The following is a 24229-nucleotide window of genomic DNA, read 5'->3' on the forward strand; positions in this document are numbered from 1 at the left end:
TTTAACATAGTCAGTGGAGACCTAGATGACCTCAGTCCTACGTCTACACTGCTGTTTATGTTATTCCAATGCGCAGAGCCTATTGGGAAAATAGGAACTACACTACATGGCGCCCAACGTTTGGTAAGGCGATAATCTAACGCAAGACATTAGAGTAACTCGGTCGTGCTTTTTCACACAGACCCCTTTTTCCCGTAAAAACTCCAATAGACGTCTGGAGTGGGTGAAAGGTTAATATCCGCCGGAACTTAGTAGGATGACAATCCTATGTGTTAGTTTTTGGTTTGATCAACGTTGAAGGATACAGTGTTCCAAAATATTGTGCACCTAATCTTTGTTTCCTTGAAACTCAATGTGCAACAAAAACTTTCTGTCAGTAAGAATGGCGGAAAGTGACGATGAAACAGAGAGAGCAGGAATAGCAGCGCAACTCATGGAGGATGACACAGCCATCCAAGAAAATAACCAGAGTGTTATACTCATCCCGGTCAACGTAAGGAGAACTATAACTCTTAAACTTATAAAAAATGGACTGACATGGGGGGCGTGGCTTGGCGGGCGAAGATGGCGGTCGCAGCCTTGTAGAGCTCCCGCCGGGCCGGACATAATTTGCTCATTTATCCTGGCCCCCGAAGCCCGCAGTTGGTACCACGTGAGTGGCATCGGTTCCAGGGAGTGCTCTGACTCCTCCGGTGTGCTGATCCCGCGGTTCCATCTCTCCGGGGACCGGAGGCGCCGTCGGCGAAGTGCGGCCTAGTGACTGGTGGTGGACCCGGGACCTCGATTTTCAGGACGCCAGGTGGCGGTCGCTGGCAGACTGCTGGAGGTCGCATCGGCTGGGCGGATTCCGGCCCGACTTTGCAGTTCCAGTTGCCTACGGGTCGCATAGGCATCCTGTGTTCTGGTGCTGTGCCTTGGAGAACATTTACAGGCGACACGGCGTGGTGGAGGCCTACACCGCCCTTGTGAGGCCGGGGCCTCGAGTTTCGCGACACTGGGACTGGCCTAGACTGGGAGCGGTACTTGTCGCTCCTCACTCCGAAGACACCTGCGGCGGCGTCCCGGCCCGGGGCCCGAGGCTTTCTGCGCCCACCGCTGTGGGTCTGCTCCTGGGGATCTTGAGAATTGTCGCGGAGGGTGTCCGCCCTGATCTCGGGGTATACGGCCCGGCTGGGTGGAGGTCTCCGGTGACGGGGCCACAGGCGGCTGCCCAAGGAGCGACACCGCTGAGACTACAAGAGACCATGACCAGGGGTGGTGGAGGAGGCCCGTCTAAGCAAGGCCCTATCGACAAATTTACGGGGCCCAGTGGCGGATCAGGAGCGCCCAGCGGCGGCGGCGGGACGGGGCCGGACAATGCAACGATCTTGGCTGCCATCACCCAGTCCCGGGACATGCTCGATGCCAAGATCGGGGCTGTGGGTGCGGACGTTACGCTGCTGCGCCAAGATCTCCGCAATGCAGTGGAGCGGATTACTGAGACCGAATCCCGAATCTCGGTGGCGGAGACGGACATTGGTGCTCTGAAGCAGAGAATGGCGGAGATGGAGCGTACCCAAAAGACTCTCGCTGCCCGAGTGGAGGATGCTGAAGGGCGCGCAAGGAGGAACAACCTACGCTTTATAGGTTTTCCGGAGTGGTGTGAGAAGGATAATATGGAGCAGTTTTTGACCCGATGGCTGGAGGGCTGGCTCCCGGAGGGGGCAGTGTCCACATGTTTCGTGAACGAGCGGGCACACAGGGCCTTGACACAGCAGCTGCCGGAGGGTGAGCGTCCTCGGCCTGTTATTGCAAGACTCTTGAATTACCACGACCGCGATGTCATATTGCGAGAGGCGAGGAACAAGGGCTCGCTCTCCTATGAAAATTACACTATTATGATCTTCCCTGATTATACAAAACTGGTGCAGCAGCAGAGACAGTCGTTTGTGGCCGCCAAAGCCAAGTTGCGGGGCCTGAAGCTCCAATACTCTCTTCTCTACCCGGCCCGCCTGAGGGTGGTATACCAGTCCCGGACGCATTTCTTTGATTCACCCGAGGAGGTCTTTCGGTGGACGGACGAAGCAGTGAGGATCAGGCCGCATGCCCAGCCGGGGCTGGACCCGGGCGGGTCGAGGGGATCATCGCAGGAGCGGACAAACCGCCAAAACCGAAAGGACGACATCGGAGGTCCAGATCACGAAAACGGTCAGCCTCCGCTAGTGCGACACAGACCAGCGGCACAAGGGACTCTGAACACTCTGATGCTGGCAGTTGAACTCTGGTGGGGCCTGGACCCTGGTCCTGTCCGGTAATGTGTTGCCCTACTTTATGATGGATCAGCTAGTGGGGCTGTTGTATGGGGGCTTCGTTAATGCCAGACTGTATACGTTCGAGACATTCTGAGGCTACCTGTGGGAATGCTGTGGGGCTCGGGAGGTGACTTCCAAGGGCCTTAGACCCTCACGAGTTGTGGGGTTGTCATGGGGGGGGTGAGTGTGTGGTGACCGGGGTGTTGGGATCCCTTGGTATGGCGGGCCCTGGGTCCTCTGTTTTGGACCCGGGTCTCTCCATACCGCGACAGATACTTCAGTGTTCTATGAAGTATAGGGGTGGGGGGAGCGGGGACGGGGGGAGAGTTGATTTGTTGCTGTTGGGGGAGGCTTGGGACTGGGGTGGGGTGGGGTGGGTTGGGTTGGGTTTGGGGTGGTGGGTCCGCACGTGTATGTTGATGTTGGATCGAGTGAATGGTGGGGTGCGCTGGGGTGGCGCGGGGGGCCTAGTGGGGGGGGGACTACCTGGATGATGGCTGATCAAACTGCTGTGCTTCCTAATAAGGCCATTCGTGTTGTAACGTGGAATGTGAGGGGGTTGCTAGATAAAATCAAACGTGGTGCAGTATTGCGCTGGGGGAAGAGGGAGGCGGTAGATGTGCTGTTGCTCAAAGAAACTCATATGCTGGGCTCCAAGGTCCTTAGCCTCCAGAGATTCGGCTTCCAGCAAGTTTACCATGCTGGCTTTGCGAGGGGATCAAGGGGGGTGGCTATCTTAATTCATCGCAGGGTGGCGTACGTCCATGAAAAGCAGTGGATTGACCCTCAAGGGACAGATGGGTGCCGAACCAGTGGTTTTTGGTAGTGTCTATGCCCCTCCTCCTATGCAGTGGGCCCTGTCGGAGAGACTGTTTGCGTTGTGGGATGAAATGCCGGATGTGTTGACGGTGGTTGGGGGCGATTGGAATGAGGTTATGGATGTGGGCTCGGACCACCAGAGACGTTTCCCTGTGGCTGTGGATCCCTCCTCCACTACCACGCATACTAGACTGCGTGCGACGGCGGATAGCTTGGGCTGGGTTGATGTGTGGCGCCATTTTCATCCTGCTGCGCGTGAGTTCACGTATGTGTCGGCGGTGCATGGTTCCTTCTCAAGGCTCGACTACATCTTTATGCCTGGTGCCTGTTTGAGCCGTGTGAGTGACGCTGCTATCCTACCCAGAGGTCTGTCTGATCACTCCCCCGTTGTGGCTACCATAGACCTGCCCACGAAACGACAGCCGTTCCGTTGGCGGATGTCTTCGTGGCACCTACAGCAACCTGAGTATGTGCATCACTTGCGCGAAGCGGTTGATCATTATTGGCGCGATAACCTTGTGGGAGACGTGGACGCAGTAATGGTATGGGAGGCGCTGAAGCCCACGATACGGGGAGTTGATATCGCTTGGTGTGCTGCCGCACGGCGGAAGCATCGGGAGGCCATTACGGCGGCCACCGCCGCTCGCGTGGAGATCGTCGAACAACGTGGCCGAGATGGGGGATATGAGGCTGCGTTACGGCAGCTCTTGCAGGCGCAGCAATCCTATGCCTTGGTCCTGCATGATGAGGCCAGACAGGCGTGGCTCGCCACGCGTAGCAGGGTTTATCAATGGGGCGACAAGTCCTGCACAATGCTTCACAGATTGTGCCAGGCTACCTTCCAGCCTCTCACGTTACCGGGCCTCACGGCGGAAGATGGTTCGGTGGTGACAGACCCGGCCCGCCTCGCGGCTAGCTTTGCCCATTACTTTGAGGCACAATACGCCCCCCGGGACTCCCTGGAGACGTAGGAGATATCCACATATCTCGATGACCTACTGCCACAGGCCGTCTCCAATGACACTAGAACTGCGCTGGACGTCCCGCTCACGGCTGAGGAACTCGGGGAGGCGTTGGGACAGCTCAATACAGGGAAGGCGCCGGGCCCGAGTGGTTACCCGTGCGAATTCTACAAAAAGTTTCACCTCCAGCTGGGGCCTCAGTACAGGCGCGCGCTTGAGGCAGCACGGGCCCAGGGGGAGCTACCGCCCGATTGGCGCCATGCCGAGATCGTGGTCTTTCTGAAACCAGGCAGGGCGCCGGACAGGCACGACTCGTACCGGCCCATTTCCCTTTTAAACATTGAGGCCAAAATCCTGGCAAAGGCCTTGGCGAACCGCCTGCTGCCCTATATTATGGATCTGGTCCACCCTGACCAGGCCGGGTTCATGCCCCGTAGGGCAACTCGCCATAATATCCGGCGGTTGATGCCATGGGTGCTCGGGACGAGCAGGCGGCACTCCTACTAGCGGATATGGACAAGGCCTTTGACTCTGTGAGTTGGGCCTACTTGTTTACACTCCTGCCCCGCCTTAACCTTGGTCCAGTGTTCTTATCGTATCTGAGACTGCTGTACACCAACGTCACGGCCTCAGTCCGGGTGGCCGGGGCCACGTCCGGGTGCTTTCGGATTGGTCGGGGCACCCGACAGGGCTGCCCGCTGTCCCCATACCTATTTGCCCTGGCGATGGAGCCCCTGGCGTCTCGGGGGCGTGCTGATGCCAAAATACGCGGGTTTTTGTGGAGTGGTGAATTGGTAGATAGAATCGCACTCTATGCGGATGATATCCTCTTCTTCCTCACTGACCTACAACACTCGGGTCCCCGGGTTCTGGAGGTCATGCGCGTGTTTGGCGAGATCTCCGGCCTTCGGCTCAACCTTCACAAATCGACCTTACGGGTGCTGGGTGGCGGGACCGTGGTAGACCTCTGGGCTGCGGGACTGCGAGTTGCAACGGACGGGCTGAAATACCTTGGCGTCTTCCTCTCGGAGTCACGCGCCGTGGCTTGGGATCGTGGCATCCTGCTGGTGTGGGAGCGGGTCCAGGCCGATGTCAAGACTTGGTCCAGAATGCCCCTTACTATATTTGGAAGATCGGCCATCTTCAAAATGGTGGCGCTTCCACGCCTGTTGTACCAGCTACAGAACTTCCCTTACCCTATCGGTCCGCAGTGGTTTCGCCAGGTCAACTCGACACTGGGTCGTTTCCTGTGGGCTGGTGGAGCGGCCAGGGTGGCGTTGAAAACGTGCTTCCTGTCTACCTATTGCGGGGGCCTAGCCACCTCTGATCTCCTATCTTACTACCAGGCTTCCCAACTGCTTGTTCTTAATGAGTGGTGGTACAGCGACAGGGGGGACCCGGCGTATGCATTGGAGCGGTCGCTTATGGGTGATAACACGCTACACACCATTCTATACTCAGCCCGTCTGCGTCGTGCACTACCGTCGGTTACCAGAGTGGTCTTCGCAGTGTGGAGACAGGCCCTACGCCGCATGGGCTGGTGGGGCAAGTTGACGGCTGAGACGCCGCTCTGGCATAATGGCCTGCTCCCGGAGCTGGCGGCCCTGGCCGGTTTTGAGGGCTGGGAAGCGATAGGTATTTCGCTACTGGGCCAGGTCATGTCCGGCACTACCCTTAAATCCTTCTAGGAACTCCGCACGGAGTTCCAAATGCCTCAGTCCCAGTTCTTCCGCTATCTGCAGCTGTGCCATGCCCTCACCCCGAGCATTGCCAACCTGGACTCCTTACCAGAGTTCAGCCCAGTCGAGGCAAAGGTTTTTATGGGAGACCTGGGGGATAGGAAGGTATACCGGATATACCGGGCGTTGGTTATCCATTGCTCCTCTACCCTGCACTCTCTTCGGGCGGCTTGGGAGGTGGACATCGGCCCCCTAGATGAGGATGATTGGAGGGAGGCGCTAGAATCCCCGCGTGGGACCGCCATTGCTGTACGGCGCCGGCTCATCCAATTTAAATACCTGCACCAGGCCTACTATACCCGTGAACGATTGTGGAGAGCTGGGTTGATTGCATCCCCGGAATGTCTGCGCTGTGGGACGGTGCCTGGATCCCTGATACACACTGTGTGGTTGTGTGGTCGGTTGTCTGGTTTTTGGAGAGGTGTGTGGAATTGTTTATCTGAGGTCCTAGGCTGGGACCTTCCCCGCACCCATCGGCTAGGGTTGCTGCACGTTATGGAGGGCATTGGTGGAAACATCTATAAGCGTCATCTGCTGCTTTTGGGGCTTGTTGTTGCCAAGCGGGACCTAGCCCGGGCGTGGAAGGGTGTGAGGGCCCCTCCCCTGTCTGCGTGGAAAGCTGGGTTGGACTACTTCATGGGCCTTGAGAAGCCGATCTTTGAGGCGAGGGGCTGCCCACGCAAACACTACAAAATTTGGAAGCGGTGGGCCGACTACCGGGGTCTATCACTGGATCCCCCAGCGGAGCGAGAAGAGGACATTTGATTATACGGACATTGTTGGCCCGATTCTGCGACACTCCTGTCTCACTACACCTACACCCTTTATCTGCTGCTATATGTACACGTGCGGGGGGGAGTTTCTGGGAGTTGGGGGGACGGGGTTGGGGGTAGGGTGGGTTGGGGGTTTACTCACATTGAGCCTATTCTCGATGCCTGCTTGAACATTTGCTACTCATTTGATATACTGTACCTGTATTGTTGTGGTGATCTCCGGCATGTGGGGTGCCACAATTTTATTGTCTACTTGCTCAATAAAATCGGTTGTGAAAAAAAAAAATGGACTGACATCACGTGGTGGTACAGTCATATTCTTGGTAGAGGCCCATGAATATCGGCAGACAGAGGTATTCTATTCATGGTTACACTTTCCAGCAGCAAATGCTACAACAAAAGAATTCCACTATTACAAAATAGAGGAACCTCCGGATATATACACTCCTTTCGAGGACGTGGAAATCCCAGTAAATTACCAAGAGCACCTGCTCTGGTTTAATGGCGCCCTAAAACATAATGATCACATCACCAGGCTCGGTCCACTAGGTAGACCAGAAGAAACGGGGCCGGTCCTATGCAACTATGCAACACACCCAGACTACGAAATAGTGTCAAGCGAACAACTCCTAGTTAAACTAAAAGAATTAACAAAGGCATATATGCCTAGATGCATCAAGGGTTTTTGCATTCGCAAACGGTGCGAATCGCAAAATTCAGCCGTTTGCGTATGCAAATCCCGTTTTTGGGATTGCATCAAGCATTTTGATATTTTCGCAATTTTAGAAATCACAATTTTGTTGCGATTTCTGAAATTGTGATTGCATTTAAGAAATCGCAATTTTGCGATTTCCTAAATGCAATGCATGATTACCTTAGAATTGCGAATTCGCAATGTGGAAGGGATAAATTAGCATGAAGTTGAACTTCATGCTAATTTATAGAACACTTTCAAACATGCACTAGTTGCATATTTGAAAGTTTTAATTTACACACACACATATCCTTGGGTCATCTGTGTGTGTAAATTGCACTTACAGTTCAATTTCAGGGGTGCAGGGAGAGGTTCTTTGAACCCCCCCTGCACCCTTGAAATTGCATTCACATTTTGCGAATCGCAATTTGTAATTCGCAAAATGTGAATGCCTTCCCATTGATTCCTATGGGCCTTTTGGCCCATAGGAATCAATGGGAAGGGTTTTCCTTAATTGCGATTCGCAAATTGTGAATCGAAATTAAGGAAAATTACCGAATCGCAAAATAATTTGCGAATTTTTGATGCATAGCATTTTGCGATTTCTTAATTGCGATTCCTTAATTTTCGCAATTAAGAAATCGCAAAATGTACAATGATGCATCTAGGGGATAGAGAATTAGTTCAATTGGCAAGGGATGATATAAAGAACCTCCAAAAATTGAAGGAAACAGATATAGCAGCCCAACCATTGGAACTTGCCAGAATCATAGAAAAATCCTATGAAGAGCTAGGAAGAGATAGTTTGGGTGGGAAACCGGTAAACCCCCAACTAAATGAAAATCCTGAAAAAACATTTATTAAAAATAATTTAAAAACTCCCAAAAAGAGTTGGGATGGTAATAAACAATCCACTCCCAGGGAAAAGCATTTCCAGTCCAGAGGAAGGTCTCCTCAGCGTAGAGAGAGATCTCCAGGCCGAGAAGACAAGTATCCCCAAATGGAGCCCTCTGAAAAAAGATATAACCTTAGAGATAGGGATAAAATAAGAAAACCAGACAGATATCAAGCTGTTGATACACGTCCCTCTCGATCCTTCTCACTCAATCTTTCTCGATCTTCCTCACAGAAATAGGAAAGAAGAGGACGATCAGAACACAGAGAAGAGCACGTCAAGTCCAAAGACAAGGAACCTGCTCATCAAAGTAAAAAATTACAATTTCCCAGAAAGAAGGTAGCAAATATTAAGATTAAACATGCCGAGAATTCTGAGGACACAGCTGAAAAACGGAGAGTGGGTCCAGATAATGCTAGACAGCGGAGCAGAAGTGACCATAGCTCACAAGATACTGATGAATTTTCTGGGGACAGTGGACACGAATGAGTACAATCAAGTGGAAACTGCAGACACACGAGTTAGTGTGCTACATAAGCTATATGAAATACCATTAAGTATAGAGGGAGATAAAACTAGGAAAATAAAAGGTCTCTTTTGGGAAAAACTTTCAAAAGGCTATGACATTCTGTTAGCTGAGAAAGACTGGCCACCAGAGTTTGTCAGGGAGTGCCCTCATGGCGAAGAAATGATTATGCCTGCCTTCTCGAATCATATCCCAATTCATTAAAAATACACATTGGCAAGAAAATGGGCGGTGGCCCAAGCTCCTGCTTTATACTAAAATCATGTAGGGTGGGATGAGGATTCACCTCACCACAAAATCCAGTTAAAAAATCAGCCCACTGCACAAAGGCAGTACCCAGTTAAACAAGAAGCTAAAAAGCAAGTCAGGGAGATCTTAGATCAACTTGAATATCAAGGGGTGATCGAAACATGCACCTCTCAAATGAACAATCCTTTGTTTCCTGTCTCCAAGCCAGACAATTCATATTGTCTAATTTTGGACTACAGACACCTTAACTCCTGTTGTAAAACATTTGCAGTACAAAACTCACACAGTGCTGCACTAATGAATAACATTGTACGCAAAAAATATAAAACGACATTAGACATCTCTAATGGATTCTTTTGTCAAAACATTGCACCTAAAGCAGGTACTTGACAGCTTTCTCAATAATGGGGTCACAGGAACACTTCTGTCAACTCCCACAAGGATTCAAAAATATCCCAGGCTTATTCTCAGCAAGGGCAACAGAGTTACTACAAATATACGATGATGAGTCATTATCCTATGTCGATGACATCTATTTCACAGATGATGACCTGGAGACTCACTTGAAAAGAGTGAACACCATAATACTTGGGTTCGCTTCAGAGGGTTACAAATTCAACTTTAAAAATCACGAATGGCCCATCTTACTGTCCTACTTTTAGGGTATGAGTTATCAAGTGAAGGCAAAAGCCTGGCAGACAATTTCTTAGAGAAATGTGCTGTACTCCAAGCACCAAAAACGCTGAAGAATTTACAATCAATATTAGGTTTCCTGAATTTCGGAAGAACATACATTCTAAATTATGCCGAGAGGGTTAAATCTCTCTATGAATTAATAAGACCTGATTTCAAACTAATAAATTGGACTCAGAAACACACAGAGATTTTGAGATCACTACAAACAGACATGCTAACTAAAACAAAATTGCAAACACGTGAAAACACACGTAATCTTGTAATCCGAGTCATCCCAGGAAGATGCGGATTCACATACCTGACCTCTAATGAGGGAGAAACGGTACCTATAGCTTACAAATCACATTTGTACACTAAAACTGAAATAAAATCCAGTTCTACAGAAAAAATTCTGTTAGCGGTTCAAACTGCTGTGGCAAAAGAAAGAGCCCAAGCCAGAAGGATAACTGTTTTTGCAGGAGAATCAGCCCTTGAGGCATTAACGTGTACACAAAGTTTAAATGCTGTGGCTTTAGATCCAGAATGGATACAATGGGAAAATTCTCTTGCTGCAGAAGACGTAAAATACTATTTTGACCCGAAACTGAAGAAACTAGATGATCTAGAGTACGAACAAGAATATCCTCTGCCAATCGAAATTCTGCCTCTAGAAAAGTACACTTGTGTAATCTACATGGACAGATTTGCACAACACTACAATGTAGTGGAAAAATCGTACAAAGCAGCGTGCGCGATTGTTAAAGGTCGCTGGCGCTCTGGTAAATAAATTCAGACCAATGATTACCAAAACTGTATCAATCAGAAACTGTTCAGCTGAACGAGCTGAAATAAGATCTTTAAAGATGGCGCTTGAAAATGCTGATCGTGAATTCCCGACACTAATAGTGTGCGATTCGTATTTCTGCGTCAAATCATACAACAGTGACGTGCAGACATGGATCAAAAACGGTTACAAAGATGACACAGGTGCCACAATAAAGCATAAATCGCTTTGGAAACAAGTAGTTCTTTTAAAGAAAGAACTACAGAGGACTCACGTGATACACGCACTGAGTCATCAACGTGATGGCGTTCATGTTGCAGGGAATTCATTGGCTAACACAGCTACAGCGAAAGCAGTTCAACCGGCTTTCCTTAGCCACTGAAAAGCATTCAGAAAAACACATAGATGGGGAAACCATGCTGGCGGTAAAAGCCTCATTAAAAGGCGATTATGCAGCATTCCCTCTCAACTATCCACTCAGTAATACATACATAATTGATGCAAACTCCGTTCCTTTTGTTCAAAACCCTGGAGTGGGGGTTAGAGTAATTCCAAACACGAACAGGAGAGTCTTCCTGATTGAAGACGCACACATGGGACTAGGTCCGAGGCACCAACAGATCTTGAAATCTTTAATAGAATTACAATCAGAGTACTGGTGGCCAGGAATGAGCGTGCAAATTTACAAATTTGCAATGGATTGTCCAGACTGCAACAGAGATCGCAGCTGTGAACCGGACCAGGATACTGCCCGGACATCTTTGTCAGAAAGCTTCAGGCATTCTATGATACAGAAATCCAACCAGAGAAATGCGTCCCAATAATTATTAAGACAAATTAACTTGATTATGTAGACCAGCAGCATTCGGCTGACCCCAGAACTGTTATAAAAGATTTGCGAGTCTATATCTGCACATACGCAATTGGCATGCTACATTCTGATCAGGGTCCTGCGTTTAGCTCTCGAGCTTACAAAGAGGCCATGAACAGCATGGGCATCGCATTGCGGTACTCTTCTCCCTTCCATCCTGAGGGAAATGCGGTTGTGGAAAGAAAAAAACGGGACATAAAGCAATCTATAACAGCGAGGGTATTAGGTTCGGGTGATGGGTGGGTCAAACATTTAACAAGTGTCCAACGTAGTCTTAATAATCTTGCAAGAAATTCTCTAAAAGGTCTCACTCCATACGAACTATTGTTCGGGACTAGAATGCTTATTCAGGATCTTGATAGTCATACTTCAGTGGTAGAAGAAAAATCCTTTGATATCAAAGATCATTTGGTTGTTCTACAGGATTTAAAAGAAACAAGAAAAAACCTGAGTAACACAAAGTTGAAACTACAGCCGACAGCCACTGAAAAAAAACCACCTGTCCCAGCAAGACCTGTCTGGATTCCAAAGATTGGGGATCTGGTCAGAGAAAAGATCGCGGTAAATAAGGAATTTGGGCCTTCTTACAGAAAAGCATCACCTGTCTTAGCTATCAGCGGAACAAGATCAGTTGTACTACCGCCCCTTGCTGGTAAAAGGGAGAACCAAGTTGTATCAATCGACCTGGTTAAACCACAATCATGTGGCCAATCATAAGTAGTAGGCCCAGTGGACTCCCAAGAAATAGCAGAATACCAAAATTTGCTACAATCCAAGAGGCTCATGCTGAGAGAATAATCAAATTTGATAAAGCTGCAGTGAATGACAAAGGACTATGCAATAATGCCATGGAACTAGTGCCTCTTGAAACCCAAATAACAACAGTTTGTCAAGAAACACCAATCTACAATGATGTAGCCTCTGACTATTCTAATGAAACATAGAAAAATGCTAAAGAAAATTCGGGAAAAATCCCAACAATTGACAGAACTGCATCTGGCTACTTCATCAACTTCGACGATTTCTCAGAAGATCCAAGCGAGCATGAACAAACGCCTCCAACAAAAACTTTCAAAAACAAAGTAATTGAACTTTTTCACCAACTAAAAGAAACATATCTGATTTCACCATGGATTGAAGTTTGGATTGTGTTAGGTGTACTTACTCTCCTGCTTTGGCTCATCATGGTTCTCTGTTTGGGGAAATTCATTGATGGAAAATATAGTACAATGGACACAGCAAGTCAGAACATCAACTTGGTCCTAAAGCCTCACACATCCTCTCACATCGAGAAAAGAGAACTGACATCTGTAAACATCTCAGCCAAACTACTACCCGGTGGGGTAGCATGGGACAGAACTGATTATGACACTGATTATGACATTTTTGGCCCGGTTGAGCTCTTGAAGTATCCACACCAGTTCAAGGTTTCATTAAGTGACTTTGTGACACCAAGTACTTTCTCTGATGATTGGGACTTTGAAAACATTAATAATATGATGTCAGATTTGGTAATATCAGCAAAGTTTGCAGAACATGATTACTTGCAGGGTTCATCGAATTATGAAGAGTTATACTGTTACAACCATTATGGTGATCACTATTTGCATAAAACTGCTCAGCCTAGAAATGTTTTATCTTATAACCAGTGGGAACACTGTCCAACTCCACCAAAAGGCAGTTCGAAAACATTTTTTGAGAAATTCCAATACTTCTCAGGGTTTAATAACATTGATCTAGAAATTATTTATTTTAAAATGTTTACCGCATCGCTGCGGCGGCTTTTCCTGCTGTGTGCGGCTATTTTCAAAATACCCCGTTACATGACGAGCTCAGCTCGTCATCAGCATACGAGCGCTGTAGCTGATGACGAGCTCAGCTCGTCATCAGCATCGAAGGGGTTAAGTAGGACAGAAATGAAAACAATGTTGACAAATACTAAACTGATTTATTTTAAAATAAATGATGACAAAATGTCTACATTAGGTTTCGAATTTTGGAAAAACACAATTGAAACAAAAACGATCTGGGGTTCAAAAGATTGGCAAGTACAAGGCCTAGAAGCACTATTTAGGGCCTGCATGATCCCAGAACAAATAATATTCTTGAATGACACAATTCAACAAACTACTTGTCTTGGCCTAGCTAAGATAAAAGATTTAAATAAACCGTCTATTCCGAAACCCATAACTGATAGTGACAGCACTACAGATGTGGAGATAGACGTATCCCATATTTTACACCAAAACAGAACACATCCTGATTGGAAAAAGTGGTTGATCTGGCCAACAGACACAAATAACTGTCAAGATAGATTTCTGAACAAAACACAGGGGTTCAAAATGACCAGACCAGACCCTAGATACTCCCAGAGACAACATCCAGGGATAGTTACAACATACAGTGTAGGGAAACTATGCCTTGAGTGGCTAGAGAAATTCCCACTGGCTGAAATTAAGCAACACTTGACTTTACTTAAAGACTGTGCTGACTTGCGTGATTTCATAATGGGACGCCGCAAACAGCGTCAAAAACGTTTCATAGCGGTCGTTATCTACGCTGCGTACAACGAAGCATTGAAAGTAATGCAAATTGAGACAGCAGAAAAAATACGAGAAATTGGTCGTATACATTTGGAAAAATCACTTTCTGTTGTGGAAAATGGGTTAACGACTCTGTCCTCCAGAATATATTCACTGGACAGCATTGTATCATCTGCTTTTGATATAATAGAGCAAGACTTACTAAAGTTACAACATGGTCAGTCTCAAATACGTTCTATTGTACAGCTTGGTTGGACGTTGCAAAATCTGCGTTCAGGCTACGTACCATGGCGTTTAATCAACACAACGTCATTATTCAGTATCTTTAACCTTACTGATAAACAAATCAGTTTGGCACAAAAAGGAGCTGATTATACGATTCTGAGCATTGAAAAACTCGAGAGATTACCATTGACAATGACAGAAAGACCTGTCATTGAATGGATAATACATGGAACGATTACAATTCCGATAGCAACTTTCCAGTTTAAATACTGTTAAGAGTATATGCCTGTAGTCCAGTATGAAAGGTTGGGTAAAGAATACATCAAATCAACCTGGGATTTACCTTATACACACAGATGTTATAGTGAAGGGAACATGGAGGTATTTCTTAGTGGTAAAAATTGTACAAAATCACTAAGCGGTACACTTCTGTGTCAAGGTATTAATTTGCATGGAGCCTGCGAAGGGTCTTCAAATAACCTTTCATGTCACCTGCATGGCACGCCTGCAAAACGGATAGAGCCATTTTTTAGACCACTTTCTAACAGCAGTTACGTTTTAATAAGTGACCACAGCTGTTGTGACATGCTGCCAGGAAAAGCCTATCTGACAACTGTAACTTCCAGGGCCATTTGCTGTATGCAAGTATTGTATCCACACAGCAATCCAGATATGGGGGCTGCGTTATGGCCTCGGTTGAATGTCTCTTCTATTTGAATTGATACTTTAAGCAGAATGAAGTCTATTCTTTTACAGACAACTGAGCCGTTAACGTCTTCAAAAGAAATGTATGATCTGCAAGTGGCAAGGACATCAGCAGAGATACATTCCCTTTTATCAACAAGTTGCCCCGTGCATTTCTTAGAAACACTAAGCCAAATCTTAAACATGTCTGATACCAGTGGCATCGCACATGTATTTAAGACAATTTTTTCAGGACTGTGAGCACCCTTTAAAACAGTTCTGGGCATCTTTCCGAATTTTGTCCATTCTGTCTTTGGCGGCCTACCCTTAATCTTGGGACTCGTGGCAGGAATTTTATTTTTGCTTCTTCTGCACCGATATGGCAAGCCAGTCCACAGACAAGACTCTAGCAACGATGGAAGAAACGATCCTAGCAATACGATACCGAGACCGTATCACTAAGGTCCTCGGATTGGCCCGGCTAAGAGATCTGAGTACAACGTGGTTTCTTTCATTCAGACCGATCTGGCAAGATTGCATCATACCTGTGCTTCGTTGTCTGCTATGCGGAGAAGAATGCGTGTTGGACATCTGTCTTACACTACAATCAGCAGTACCAATGGATATCGATACTTTGCTAGGTCCTGTAACGACTCATGCATCGTGTTGTCCCCAGCGGCTACCGATTCTGATGACGGCATTCGTTGAGACTTCCCCACTACGAATAGGTGGCGGTGAAGTACGAGAGGAAAGCAGCACCAAACAGGTACGGCCTTCTGTGAGCATTGCTGATCCAACCATCGATGATAGCAATCACGCAGAGAACTGCACAGTTGCAGTATTTTCGAACTTGGTCGAACTTTCACCTGATGTGGCAGACCAATTTTTTGCGGGTCTGTCTGAAATAATGTTCTCTCCAATCAACGAGAATAACTCTTAATAAAAACAATGAGCACACAGCGTTCCCTGAACTCTGAATTCAGCCTTCAGTTTTTTTAAACAAAGCTACAAAAAATATTTGGAACTCATTTTCCCCTGAAAGCGAAATTATTTTTGCCCATTTTTCAAAATATTTACCTTTTTTTGGCACATGGTACTCTGCATAAAGTAGAACTATTCTTAGAGAACAGAGCTTCTATTTTTAGGATACTAGAGACAATATTTTACCTCAGCCTCTAGCACATATACAGCAATTTGTATAAATATGTGATGAAATGGTCTCGACCTTCTTTTCTGTATTTAGAGCCATTTCATGTGTAATTTTTGCAATTCATTCAGCTGATATATATATGCATTTATCTGAATGATGACACTGCTTGAAAAGCGTACAGTACTATCACTAAATTTCATGTATTTATCTTATACCATTTCAAATGCGAAATATGTATTTTCGGTGGGTCAGAAAACACACATGCATCGTTGAATGTTTACTATTGCTTCATTTTTTGTAAGGATGAACATCAATCCGTGGAGTGGGTGTTGTGTTTATATCTAGGACCCTAATTCGATATTCCCGATTTATGCCCTTGTGAGGTTATAATCAATAATATCCTGATAAAGGCATAAGAATCAGATCCATATTCAGTAATAGCCCATGCAGTCCAAAGCACAGCACGGCTACTCCCATCGACTCCTATAAAGCAAAACGCGTTCTTTAAACAAATTAAGCCTCCAGCAGCCAGGGAAATTCCCCCCCTGCTTTTGTTTTGATTTGAACAAGAACTCCAGGAGTCCAGCAAGAACTGTTAGTTCTTGGTGACATCTTATGTCCAACCTTACGTCAAACCCAGCACCTTTCAGGTATAAAATACCAACGGTTGCCTTAAGCAAACACACAGTGGTTTGGAGCAGAGCGGCCATCTACTTGCCCGAGAGCCCAGCTGATGCGAGAGCCCACGGAAGCTGCCCCTCCCGTTTGACGCACTGAAAGAGATGCTGTCTTTTTCTCCAGACGAGAAAATCCAGCTCCGGTGTTTCCAGCCTACCCTTGCGGGTTGCTGGGATATCGAGTCCTGATGAAAGAGATACCAGACCTCCCACATTCTATTACCAAGGTACGGGCTGACTAAACCCTTAAGAGAATTCTTGATGCAGATTCTTGGCAAAATAATCTTAACCAACTTAACTTAAACTGCTACTTACTCATCCCTTCCCAAGTATTAGGCTTAGGTCAGGTACACCGGGGTAGGCTTAGTTAGAAGCACCAGTTGAGTACGTTAGTCAATGTATTTATGTATGTAGATATTTTATCCATTTTAAAGTAACATATGGCTAAGAAACCATATCAATGCTTTTACAGTATTATTTCCTAATACTACTTTTACTGTACGCACTTTACTTTAAGTATTGCAATTGTGGCAATTCATTTCTCTTGCATGAGAAGGAAGACTGCTCAATAAATAACACCTTTTATTGAAAATGCCTGTCTCTCTATTTCTCTGCATTCTGGTGAAACTGAGTATGCACTGCTGACTGAGTGAAATAGCTGTCTATTGTTTTCACATGACTCTAGAGATACACTCTTATTCTGAGGGAGCAAAGTTGTCATGTTTATGCGGTTGTCGGAAACTGAATCCCTTCTTGTCTGAGCCAGGGGAGCTTGTCCCTCCCTATTCATTCAAGAAAGTTTCCAATGACCTCTGAGCTATCTGGCGCAAACCTAAATTAAGTTTAACATAGTCAGTAGAGACCTAGATGACCTCAGTCCTACGTCTACACTGCTGTTTATGTTATTCCAATGCGCAGAGCCTATTGGGAAAATAGGAACTACACTACAGTGTCACTGGGTCTCTCAGACTCTCCTCTCCCCTCATGGCAAGGTCGGCCCCTCTGCCGCGCTCGCAATGACAGTTTCATAAAAAAAAAAAAATTCTAGGGCCTGGACTTGCACTGCTAGATAGATGGTTGCAGTGCAGAAATCCCCGTCCTCGTCGCCGAATTATATAGCGGTTGCGCTGTATGAATAACGATCGATGAGCTTGGGGGTGGGATTTATGCTCGTTTTATTTCTCCGGGAGCGAGACTTCACAGCCGCGATAGATGCGGCACCTAAAATGGCAGCTGCACCGTTCCCAGCATGCACTGTGCGACGGCCTCACAAGACTAGACCACAACATTACATCACGGTGAGCACACGCCGCTTCTGAGGTGCATGCCTCATGTGGGGGAGCAGTGGGCGGGGCCCATTGGTATTTACATGCGGCTGGAGAGGGGGATGGGGAAGCCGGCAGATCAGGCTGTAGCTGGACTATGAATTTGAAGAGAGCGGAGCAGGAGGGTACGAGCCGGCAGGCTGGGGGAGAGAAGAAGGGAGGGCAAGCAGTTGATGAAGGGGATGACATAATGTGGAGGGAAGAGGACCTGAAAGAGGCCCCCAGACAGTTAAACAAGCTCTCGGCATTGCGTGGCGGGGGGGGAGGAGTGGGGGGCGAGGGAGCGGATTCCTTTGAAGTCTGATTGGGGAGGAGTGGATTCCTTTGAAGTCTTATGCCAAGGCACACACGCTGATAACAAATGGAGTGCGATGTGATGTGCACGCGCCTGGCTCACATGAACTGTACCTAATCCGCAGTTTGGGTAGACTTTTGAAAGTCTTACTATAATCTCGCCTAAAAGCAATGCCTGACGCTCGACCTAAAAAAAGCTCTTGGCATTGCGTGGTGCGGGAGCGGCTTCCTTTGAAGTCTGATGGGGGCGGGGGAGGGGATTCCTTTGAAGTCTGATGCCGAGGCTCAGACAAATGGTCTGGGATGTGGCTGGCAATGGTGTGGGTGTGCGATGTGCAATGTGCACGCGCCTGGCTCACATGAACTGTTCGCGATCCGCATCTAGGTAGACTTTTCGGACCGCTTACTATAATTTCGCCTTTTCAAGCCCTACGGGATAGAATAGGCGAGACCTAAAAAGGAAGACTATCTTAGATCAGTGGAATGTATTTTGTGAACCACACGAGAAGGAGACTGAGATAAGACCCCAGTCCCCTCAGGCAGCTCCTCCACCACTGTACCGAGAGGCAGAAGCAAAATTACACATTGCAAAGGTACAGGGCATGTATACAATGCAGGCTAATTCATCAAACACACTTCCCACCTCCTCACATCTGCCTGCTGTAGGATAATCAGACCCTGAGTGTATCCCACCATCAGAAGCATCTTCCAAACACAGTGAATATGTTCGGCTAACGCCACGACCACGAATGACTAGCACACCTCAGGAGATGTTGGGGGAGACACCAATAAATATTTAGGACAGTGGATGCTACCTTTACACTTCATTTAGAAGATGAAACTGCACCTTCCGAGAAAGATAAAAGCTAAGGCCAGCACCCAAAATGAGATTCAAAGGACAGAAAGAGAGGAGGTGTTACTAGGAAAAGAGTCAACGGTCCAAGGAATTCAAGCCCTGAGAGTGAGAGGACATGAAAGTTAGCCTTTACACCAAAAACACCTCCAGCAGCATGCTGGAGACTGATAGAGGAGGATGGCGATAACAAGTGGGTCAAGATAAGGGAAGATGGACAGATAGACACAAGAACAACCTGGGAAAAAGAGGAGGTGCCCTTGTAGCATCGGAAGACACTAGACAGGTCACAAAGGATGAAACACCAAAGCTCGGAGGACTTCATACGTGCACATATGTCAGACATGATGTCAGACAGAACCTACGTAGGATCAGATGGGGCATTAGATGATATTACAGAGCATGTTAACAGAATGTCCATCATTAACGACTATGATAGAGAACAGTCACCGTTTAACTGTGAGAGGGAGACAACAATAGGGTTGCTCAGGCCTTACAGAGGAGACAACGAGAGTCAAACAGATTGAGATTTGATGGAAAGCATGCACGTCCTTATGAGAGCAGGGGACATCTAACATGACAGGAAGAATGACATTGAGAAAAGACACAGCACTACTACTCCCTGTGCGCCCAGGCAGTGAACTGACACCCAATGAAATAGTGGCCCAACAAGCACAGAGTTGGTACAATGTTGTCCCTTTTACTGACAATCTAGCAGTTTGGACAGAAGGACTAGCACCACAAATGACACCATGGCACAAGATGGTTTTTTTGAACCACGAGACATGGCACATGCAGAGATGTGCATCCTTCACGATATAGGGGATCCTGAGTGGGATTATCCTTATATGACGGACAGCCTGTGAATATGGCAAAGATATACCAAACAGTATGACTCAAACCACCCTACTGGACATAGGGACACAGTCCTGTCACAACTGCCCCTAATATTTAAAGGTTCAGGGACACCCTAATACATCCCATGGCCCCAGATGGATAAAGAAAATCTTAAAAAACAGCTACCACCACTTGCCGAAGGGGCGGGAACGTGGATAGCTGCTTTTGAAAAACACACAGCAGGGAAACCCCTTGCAATAGGCGACATCAAAAGTTTATTAAGCTCTCTTATAGGACCTGAAACAGACACACTGTTCATGGAAGCAGGAGTAAAGGATGTGACATTGACTAACTCAAAATGTGATGGGGCACACTTCAACAAAGTAAGGGGAGTTGTTTGGACACAACTAAGACAAATGTACCCAGATAGGCCAGACATTGGATCTCTCGTGGCAAAGACAATGCAGCTAAAGACCCAGCACAATTCCTAAGCAGAATGAAAGAGAAAAATGGACAGAGGAGGTAGGGGAAAGATGGGATGTGTCTGGACAAAATGCAATACTATTCTATAACATAGTAAAAAAGGAATTACTAGCTGAAGTGCATGACAAACTAGATAACATAGTAGCCTTAGAAGCCAAACCATGGACTGATATACAAGCTCATATAATACAGTATTGTAAAAGGAGACAGGACAAGGAAAAGAGCAAGAAGGATAAAATTGGGAAAGCAGCAGCAAAGTTAGTACAACGGAAACTAGCAAAGAGGACAGAGGGAGGAACTGCCACCGCGGCTACCCAGATGGCCGCAGTGTCTTTGGGCGGCCACCTGTAAACACCACTTCGCAACCCCAACAATATGCCCCCAGATTAAATAACAGGAAATAGGCAAGACACATTTAGGGACGGGAAAACATGCCACTACTGTAAAATGCCAGGAAACTTCATCAGGGAATGAAGGACCAAAAAGAACAACGAAAAGGACGATGGACGGAGCGTTTGAGCAAATCAAACACTCACCCCCAGTCAACTGATCTGGTCCCTTGCTCACTTTGCCACTGGATTCAAGATAGTCTGGCTGATGAGGATTATGAATCCGAAACTGGTCAAAGGATGCTCGTTTCCGGTCCATAGAAGACCTGGCTTGGCAGTTCGGGCTGGACTGTTCCCATGAGGCACAGGGTCAAACTGATTTCCATATGGCCATGTCTGAACTGGGGTGGCAGAGTGAGCTAAAGAATGGTGATGGATTAAACCCAGATCGGTTAACTGGGGGTGAGTGTTTGATTTGCTCAAACGCTCCGTCCATCATCCCCTTTTGTATTGCTTTGTTCGCCCTAAGTTGGGAGGGTATGCTTAGACGTGAGTCCCTTGCTCACTTTGCCACTGGATTCAAGATAGCCTGGCTGATGAGGATTATGAATCCAAAACCGGTCCCAGGATGCTTGTTTCCGGTCCAGGGAAGACCTGGCTTGGCAGTTCGGGCTGGACTGTTCCCATGAGGCACAGGGTCAGACTGATTTGCATATTGCCATGTCTGAACTAGGGTGGCAGAGTGAGCTAAAGAATGGTGATGGATTAAACCCAGATCGATTGACTGGGGTGAGTGTTTGATTTGCTCAAACGCTCCGTCCATCATCCCCTTTTGTATTGCTTACTTGGTGAATAACCTCTTTTCCCAACTTATCACCTTGCTAGGAAAAACACTCATCAGCTTATCACCCTCAAAGTAATGGTATTGTGGAGCACCTTAATGGCCTCCTCATGAACAAATTGAGTAAACTTTGTTTCACCTTGAAAAAGAACTGGTTGTATTGTCTCCCATTAGCATTATTTGCCCTCGGAAATACCCCAGGGTCAGATCACCATTTGATCCCACACCCAATAGTGACTGGGAGGCTGATGAGTACATTTGTGCCCCCAACTAGACACAAGTTGCTAACTGAAAGTGCACCTGAAGTTCTTCACACTGAAATGTCTGACTATATTACACAACTAACAAAAGCCGCAAAGTTCTTCTCTAAACAGGTCACTCAGGCATCAGGTAAGGGTGCCAACGTACTTCTAGCAGATGACCAAAGACAATCTTTGCCAGTTGGAACTCTAGTGTAGACAAACAACTTTACCCGCACCCAGAAGGACAGCAAATTCAACTGATTCTTCCCAGTAACTCACAGCACAGCTATTGTTGTGAAAGTTCAAGGACATAAGCCATGGTATAATCTGAGAGATATTGGCCAAGCGTCGACCTTGCCATCTATCCTTTCGGATACCAAGCAGGAAACAGAGGGGGGAGAACAGGAGAAGCAATCAGAGTAAAACCTCCCTCCAACGCGTAAACAGACACTTATTTTAAGATATGTACTTTTCTTTTATATTTCTTCCTCTCTGCATTAATATTGATGAGGATACCCCTAGTCTATTTCACATTAGATATCATGCGCATGCGTAGAAGTGTTGAAAATGATACTGATCATCACCCTCTCCACAATGCTCTGCTTGAAAATAGTTGGTACCAGCACATGCATCGTACAGGCCAATCCACAACTAATACCAGTAGTTATGGATGCACCCTTATTCCCCATGCCACTGTGGTAGAAAGATTGCATCACCCCAAGGAGGTACCCCCGAATGTTACGCACTGTTTCTTGCACCTCTTTTTATGTAGAATAAAAGCACAGCTACAACCAACGTCTCAAGTCAATACAACCTTATTTGACACCACCCCTAGAGTCCTACAAATTCTGTCAGAAAATGAAGATATAGTGAAGCAATGATATCAAGAATAAAGGAAGCAGGGCAGAAAAGAAACTATGCAGTTACAGTGGGCTATTTAGGAAAGTCTATCCCTTCGGCCGAATGTAGTAACTATTCAGCCAAACCTATGCCCCCTGACTGCGCAGCAAGGCCAGTACTCAATGTTACAGGATCAGTATGTGTCACTGATAAATGGCACACTGGTGCCGCATTTATATGTTGAGCTATATCATTGTGGAATGGCGTGTAAACAAATAGCTCTTTAACATTTGATAAGGTAGTAGGACAATGTCAGCAAATATGGGATGCAAACAGACGGAGATATACCTGGACAGGAACTAACACGCACCCTAGAGTAGAAATAAAATTAACACTGTTTCTCTTTGTTTTAGAGGAAATGAAACAGTAAAGGTGAGAAGAAACCTCAACTGCAATACCACCGTGGACAATGCTGACATGCAGGGGGGCTCTGCCAGCCTGATAGGCCACTTTGGCATTGTGGGGCTAGGCTGCACCTACATCTACCCCCGAACTGGAGTGGTCTCTGCACCCTGGTCACACTACACACCCCCTCCCTGGTGATACCAAGAGTGGATATTAAGACACTGCATGACCAGCCCATGAGGCATCCAACAACCCTGATGCATCACCATGTGAAGAAACAACCTGCTGAGTACTTTGGCACCACACCCTTGGGAAATGCTCCGCAAGAATACAGACTTTTTAATGATGCTCAGATATTCTTTGGTAGCATCATACCATTGTTTCAGGCGAAGGCAACCACCCGCTGGCTCAAGATCACAAGATGGGAGCTAATGAAGGCCATAAACACCACAGAAGATGTCTTCAATGCCATAAAGGAAAAACTACGTGCCCTTAGATTAATGGTGATGCAGTATAGATACATTCTAGATTTAATGACGGCAATGGAGGGGGGGTGTGCAAGAATATTAGATCCGCCTGTTGCACGTATGTGCCAGCCAATGATGCAGACAATGGGACATTGAACGGGCCATGCGAACATTGCATGATCTCCACAAGAAGATGGTGGAAGAGGGGGTGCTACGGATGAGTGGTCCAAGGGCTGGTTCGATTGGGTGGCGTCCTGGATGTCAGGGTTGTTCAAGGCCTTGTTGCCTTTAATTTTTGTATTGCTTTTGATGTGCCTTGTATTTCAGGTGATACTAGCCTGTTGCAAAAAGATGACAGCTAGCGTGGGAGGAGCATTCTTGGTCAGGAAAAGCACCACAGATGTCATAGAACAGAGTGTTATATATGTGGAGATTCCCTTTGAGGATGGGAGATTAGAAGAAGTAGTTTAAGAATGAACTAGAGGGGGGAATGATATAGGGAAAAATAGAATATATTTTGTACAAAAACGAGTTAAGGTCTGCAATTTCTATGCAGAAGATTAAAGTTAAAAGCAGTTTTAAGCCTCAGTAGAAATACAGGCCCAAGCCTCTGCATGATAAATAGGCCAGAAAACAGCATGTTACAAAGAACGATGAGTTTAGCTGAACTTATTAGGTCACGGGGTTCGTTGAAAGGTCAGGAAATGGCCTGCAGTCACAAAGATGAGCTACTGCATGAAGCATAGGTCATATCTT

At 46.8% G+C, this 24229-nt stretch overlaps 2 pseudogenes; both read left to right on the forward strand.

Moving 5' to 3' along the window:
• Positions 1 to 1244: 1244 nt before the first annotated feature.
• Positions 1245 to 20899, forward strand: LOC147702314 (uncharacterized; annotated as a pseudogene).
• A 940-nt stretch (positions 20900 to 21839) lies between these two features.
• On the forward strand, positions 21840 to 23944 carry LOC147702315 (syncytin-2-like; annotated as a pseudogene).
• The last annotated feature ends 285 nt before the right edge of the window (positions 23945 to 24229 follow it).

This window comes from Lissotriton vulgaris, chromosome 7, assembly GCF_964263255.1.
Source record: "Lissotriton vulgaris chromosome 7, aLisVul1.2, whole genome shotgun sequence".
NCBI lineage: Eukaryota > Metazoa > Chordata > Amphibia > Caudata > Salamandridae > Lissotriton > Lissotriton vulgaris.